This window comes from Adiantum capillus-veneris, chromosome 5 (genome assembly GCF_014529385.1).
Source record: "Adiantum capillus-veneris isolate H3 chromosome 5, ASM1452938v2, whole genome shotgun sequence".
NCBI lineage: Eukaryota > Viridiplantae > Streptophyta > Polypodiopsida > Polypodiales > Pteridaceae > Adiantum > Adiantum capillus-veneris.
The window spans coordinates 49998925-50005828 of NC_140935.1; the positions used below are offsets into that span (position 1 = coordinate 49998925).

The 6904-nt window shown below is 44.2% G+C and overlaps 1 pseudogene; it reads right to left on the reverse strand.

The window, feature by feature from the left end:
- Positions 1 to 4159: 4159 nt before the first annotated feature.
- On the reverse strand, positions 4160 to 5450 carry LOC147457288 (uncharacterized; annotated as a pseudogene).
- Positions 5451 to 6904: the final 1454 nt, after the last annotated feature.

The window sequence follows — 6904 nt, forward strand, 5'->3', positions numbered from 1 at the left end:
CCTTAGATTGTGAAATCCTTCAGTCCACAAACAATCAAATGTAACATGCATGCATGGCTTTGCTTGTGGGAATGTATGTTCGTGCACATCACTTTAAAAAAAGCACCATTTCTAATTAATTTTGATGAATAGCAAACAACTTACTTACAAGATCATTTTTATCTTACAAGTATTTTGAGTGAATATCATGCAGAGTATTTTTTTACAAAAAGAGGGGATGCTAGTCATTTGAGAGCTTGACGTTGCAGGGGGAGGGTAGATCAAAAAACAAGAGAGAGGAGAGAGTTGGCACAAAGTGGAGGTATGAGGGCCAAGAAGGCGATGTGCAGAGAAGCCCTGGCTCGAAGCCCTAGCTCAGCCGTATTCTTGTGTGTATGGTCAAAGATCAATACTAAATGTTTTTGTGAACTACAAGGTGTAAAATGTGAATTAGAAGTTCCAAAGGGGTAGTATGAATGCATGGAAATGTTTCAAGCAGAAGCTACTGGCCACGACATTTGGGAAATTGACATGAAACATTTCTCTTGTTGTGGTTTATTGAAAGATGAATTCCATGAGTATCATGTTTTGGAGATGGCCATATGGTATGGCAATGGGTTGTTACAAATGGACGAAAAGGGGTTGTTGCATACAGAGACTGCTGGTTTTATATGCCCTAGCAGTAAAGGGAAATCAAAAGAAAAAACAATATTCAGCTCTCTAGAGAAACATGTCCACAGTTGGTGTATGAATTAGGGAGGAGTCCATGTGATGTAAGGTTTTCCTTTTATATATGTATATGGTGTTTGCCATAAACAAAACTTACACCAATCATATTGAGGTGTCTTCGACGCATAGGTAGTTATATACTCATTATATACAAGAGCTACTTGGAAGTGATGTAGTGCTGGGAACTTTTGTCTATTGATATGTACGCCAATTGGCATGCCCTTGGCAAAGCACCTAAAAGCTTTTGGTGACAAAATGTAATCTTTTGGAGTGAACTTCTAGTAGGATGTGCCCAAAGTGGCTAGGATCAATGCTTTGATGTGTTTAGAATGGATGCAAAGAAAGGGCTCCTACCTGAACAGGGTGACTTTTGTCAGCTTATTAAAAGCATGTGGCGATGGAGAAGACATCGACTTGGGGGAACAATTTCATGAATAGATTTCTAGTCAAGGATGGTTGGGAAAACATTACTACACTTGCAACATAATAGTTGATATGTATACAAGATGTGGTGCTCTAATAAAATCTCAACAATCTCAATCTCTAGTTGATGCTATGATGTGCACATGTGACCAATAGCACATCGTATACTATAGGATAAATTGGGCCGATCTGATCACATATCTATCATGTGCTAGTTGGAGAAGATGCTCTCTATAGAACGCCATTATCATGTCCAAATCATGTATCAATTGTATCCATGTGCTCCTGGTATCTAGTTGAATCAAATCTTGACATATAAGTCTAGTAATCTCTATTCGTGAGAGAGATAGGGAGGGTGCATCCAAGGAGTACTGATATGGAGGCAATCTTTCCATGTTGAAGCCATGTGATTGAAACCATTATGTCATCTACCCATACTAGCATGTTGTGTCCCCCTGAGCGCTAGATGTCGGGATGACTTCACGGCTAGCTGAGCATATCTATCTATGGGGAGGTCCTATAAACTATGCATGAAGGATACTAATATAGTAAGGGCCTTGACCACAAGAGGGGGGCAGCTAGCTCGACTTGAATAATTTCATGTGGGATTGTGGCCTTAGCGAAAATCATCCGAGAGATCATAGAGACTAGAGGCCTCTCCATACATGTCCATCCATCAGTGCTACCAAGGTGGTCCACTGTGTGTGTGTGTGTGTGTGTGTGTGTGTGTGTGTGTGTGTGTGTGTGTGTGTGTGTGTGTGTGTGTGTGTGTGTGTGTGTGTGTGTGTGTGTGTGTGTGAGAGAGAGAGAGAGAGAGAGAGAGAGTGCTTGTTGTTGTAGTGAGTTGCGAGTTTCCACACATACTCTATTTTTTGTGTATACCTTGTGATGTAAACATGATATTCTATTACCTGAAAGTCGCTGAAATGGAAACATCTAAAGACAAATTGATGATCAAAAGACCATCTACCCATTGTGGCAAGCCCTCAACTAGGAGGTGAAGGTTGGTGGGGATGTTTGGTGAGCTCATTGTAGGACAAGTCGATGATTTGAATTGCACCACCCCATGCAGTCGGTAGAGGACCAAAGAGATGGTTGTGGCTCAATAGAAGTGCACACAGGATGATTTTTCATCTGTATTTATGGACAATAAGCTCAAAAGTGATACTTCTAGCTGATCCGTTAATTCAAAAAATAAGCTAGAAACTCATTCGTCCAATGTCTAGCAGCTACTCCATTCACTCAAAAAATGAGAGAGAGAGAGAGAGAGAGAGAGAGAGAGAGAGAGAGAGAGAGAGAGAGAGAGAGAGAGAGAGAGAGAGAGAGAGAGATGGCAACAAATGGTGGTTCACACAAAATTTCTAGTTGAAATGTTTGGTAATTGCTTAATTTTCCATGAGGACACTTTTCTTCTAAATCTATCAAGGACCCACTGTCATCTTTGCTCCAAGATCCCCTTAAAACCCATAGTTATTCCAAGTAATCTAAAGATTTGACATCCAGCATCGGAGATACAAAGAGGAACTTGTCCATGAAAGTTTTTGCAGATGTAGAGTCAGCTCTCATGATGGGGTAGGGAATGGACACTTAGTGTCCATTCCTCATAATACCTGCGACCCCTTGGCGACCGGCGGAGGCCGGGAGCCATGGGGGAGTAGGTATTATGAGAGAATGGACACTTAGTGTCCATTCCCGACCGTCAAGGGTCGCTGGGAGGCGGGCCAATTAGCTGATCTGATGCTGACGAAGGTTGTAGAGTTGCACACAGGTTCTCAACTACTGCTAGGCTTGCGCAGGGTACAGTTCAGAGGACACCTGCAGCGTAGAGAAGATTGCACATGCTGACGGGGCTTACTACTATTCGCGACCAGCTGATGATTAATTATGGCTGCTGATGTGGCTCACAATCATTGGCAATGATTGAGAGGCTGCTGCTGGATTATTACGCCTGCTGACCTGTCGTCAATCTGTCGGCTGCAACAATGATTCCGCTCCAGAAAATACAGTTGATGAAGCGCTAGGATGCACTGCCCGCCGACTAGCGACCTTGACGGAGTTGGTGTCATCTACAAATTGCTAAAGACAAAGCTTTTCATCCATCCTTGGGATTGTAAGCCTGCATCAGATACGTTCCATGGTATGAGAGTATGATGATGTTGCTGCTGCGCTAAAGAAGTTCAAATGGAATTTCGATGTTGTGCTAAGGAGATGCAATCGCTTTGAGCCATTCCATGGTGGTACACATCACGCTCCTTCACTGCTGATCTTCCTACGGCGATGCTCTAGCTATTGTGCTGCAGTTACTACAGAACAACTACAATAATATTTAATGGATAGTTGGTGGAGCTTGCTGCTGATTGCAGTAGTGCTTTGCCTGATCTTTTTTCCATGCGAACTGTTTGATGCAATATTAATCTTCAGTCTGTTTGATTGACTTCATAGCAGCCAATCCGTATACTCAGAAAATGTGCTGGAAACTGAGCTCCTCCCCCTGTGGACTTCTGGTGTGTTGGAAAAAAAGATGGAAGCTTCCCTGTCAACTCTAATACTTGAAGGTTGCATGTGTGGGAAAGGAAGGCCAGGGGGCCTACCACTATCAGAAGCGCAGAAAGAGAACATTATAACTGTGTGTGTATTACATCGTGCACAGAAGGTGATGCAGGCAGTGTGTGTAAGAGAGAGAGAGAGTAGATACACAGAGGTAGAGAGAGACAGTACACGACAATGTAGGTGGGTAGGCGGTTATTGGATTGCTGATTGTAGCGTGATTACATGGGGTGATTATAAAGGCTGGGAATAGTGGATTTGAACGGATTCTGGTGCCTCTTGGTTTCTCGAGGCATGACAGCTGGAATATTTTATTATATTCCAACATACCCCCCTCAGCAAAATGCCGAGAGGAGATTTTATTGTGCATGAAAAGTGCTTAGAAGAGCTGGAAAGTGCTTTCTGTTTTTGTTTCCATCAAACGATGGAGGTGCACGAAAGAAAAATTTTACTTTAGCTTTCAATTGGGCTTTCTGCACAATCAATCAGGTTCAAGCAGAAAGGTGTTAAGTGGAAATGTTTGATGTCGAGGTTTCATCTTGATTCTCGCACAAGAATCAAGTTCTTCAACTGCATGTTGAGATCGAATGACTTTCTTCAATTGATCCCCCCTTCGACCGAAAACATGTGCTTTAGATTTTGCTTCAAATTGGCTTTTGGTGAAGAAGATAAGGTAGGAGTCCAAGTATTTGAGCATGATGAAGATAACTATTGAACTTTGTGGCTTTGGACCATTGGAAGGATCATCACGCTTGCGGGATTGAATCCTAACAGAGCGGCATGTGTTTGAGCAATGATTATGATAGCCGCCGCAACAATATTTGCACTTGGGGATAGCATGAAATGCATGAGCAACATCCATGTTGTAAGGGTGAGGCACCCTTCTAATGATTTCCATCAAGGTTGGATCAGTTTCATCATCATCTGCAGGTTCTGTATCATCAACTTGGGTTCGGTACATGCATGAAGAAGCAACTGCTATCTCTTCATCTCCGTCAGCAGGTTCATTTATCATAGGGTGATCCCCAAACAAAGTACTGCCTTTGAGGTATTCAGAGATGGCCGTTTGCAGGTCAAAGTTTGTGTGTTCCTCTTCAAGAGAAGCCAGGAAGTTGGTGATAACCTCTTCTTCTTCATCTGCATGGTGGCCACAGTATTCATAAGGCAAGGTGGCGAGCATGGCATGGCTGGTGCTGCAGGTGTAATTTCCGTAGCAAGGATGTCATTCTTGGCTGCATCATTCCGTGCGGGTACTTCATCACCATCGACTTGATGTGATTCAGGTATCTCAGCAGCGTTTTCATCTGCTTCTTGGGCAGGTACATCAACATTTTCATTCGCAGCAGGGGCAGTGACTTCATCTCCCTTTTCATCTTCTGCATCGACTGCAGGTTCATTGTCCAGCAACAGGTCGGCTTCACGGCATGTATTAGCCATTGATTGCGGCTGCACGTCTGCATGAAGTTGGGCAATAGCAGGTTCAAACCGCTTAGGGTCCAAGGCCATCAAAGGCTTGCAGGGTTTTAGGCAGTGCGCTGACCAGTAAAGTTGTATGGCCTTTACAAGGCAACAAATAAGAGTATCTGCAAGGAGAGATGATGCATCATATTTGCGCTCAAAGTTGGCAAAGGAGAGGCTGACTTGATCATCAGGTTTTATGGCCTTGATTTCGGCAGCAGCAGGGTGCTTAATTACAAGATGTGGGTCATCAACATCATTTGCTGGAGTGGCCGCATCTTTGCTTACATCCACAGCATCAGGAACACCTTCATGCAGGAATTCGAGGAAGGTGTTGATAATTGCGTCCTCATCATGGGCTACAACAGGAACGGCTCCGGTTGCATCATGGTTCATGGCTGTGTCGGTTGCATGGTGGATGCCAATTGTGGCTGCTCCGATGGCTGCAGGGTTGGAGGGTGCACGGGTAGCAGATGAGAAATTGGCCACAGCAAGTGTTGTGGTAGCATTGGCGTCAACAAAGGCTCGTTCTGTCTGTTCAGCAGTAGCGCGTGAAGAACCCGCAAGAGTGGCAGCAGATTGGGTCGTGTTCATTACGACAGGCAGCAAGGCAGGGGCATTCTTGAGTTCGACATCAGCCCCAAGGGCTGCAGTGGGTTGTACAGGCAGGCCGATGGCAATGGGAAAAGGTGGAGCCGCTTGCATATTGGTGTGCATGCCCAGGCCGTCCCAGCGATTGATACCATGTGGGAAAGGAAGGCCAGGGGGCCTACCACTATCAAAAGCGCAGAAAGAGAACATTATAACTGTGTGTGTATTACATCGTGCACAGAAGGTGATGCAGGCAGTGTGTGTAAGAGAGAGAGAGAGTAGATACACAGAGGTAGAGAGAGAGACAGTACACGACAATGTAGGTGGGTAGGCGGTTATTGGATTGCTGATTGTAGCGTGATTACATGGGGTGATTATAAAGGCTGGGAATAGTGGATTTGAACGGGTGCTAGTGCCTCTTGGTTTCTCGAGCATGAGAGCTGGAATATTTTATTATATTCCAACAGCATGTAGGCCTTGTGTAGCTGCTAAAAAGAGATTCAAAATGTCTTCAGGTTGCAATGCACGCTCCATGGAGACGATATCTGAAGACGATACGTCAAGAGGATTTCCAGACATTGCTCATCATCATCAGATTAGCTGCCTGTAGGTGCAATCTTATGTAGATGAGGTCCATCAACGCACTCAAACAAATGCTAAGCAGCTCAAGAAGAAATCCGTTCAACACACATGAAAGAAAAAAGAGGGAGTCTGGAGCTCCCCCATCATCCAGCACGCGGACGATGGAAGGGGGCTCCAGGCTCCTCCCTTTTTCAGAGCTTATTTGCAGGCGTGGATCCCTTGAAGTGTCTACACAATAAGAAATTTTATGATGCTGATTCTCTTTGTTATGCACTATCGTGCCCTAGCCTCTATAACATGAAAAAACATGACAGATAAGAGAGATAAGAGATCATCTTTGATGTATAGGTTACTTGCAGCATAAGAGCAGTGTTTTGAATGTAACATTTGTGTGCGTGTGTGTGTGTTTTCTCTTTATCGTTCATGTCCATCAATTAGTGGCCATGGCGATGCCTATGTGTGGCTCTTGCCAGACCATGTTTTATGGCTAATATTTGGAAGGGATAAGCACCTCCCCCTGTGGGCCCACCACTACTGGGGTCAAAACAAATTTAGCAATTTGATAATGAGTACAGAAACTCCCCATATTTGGTGC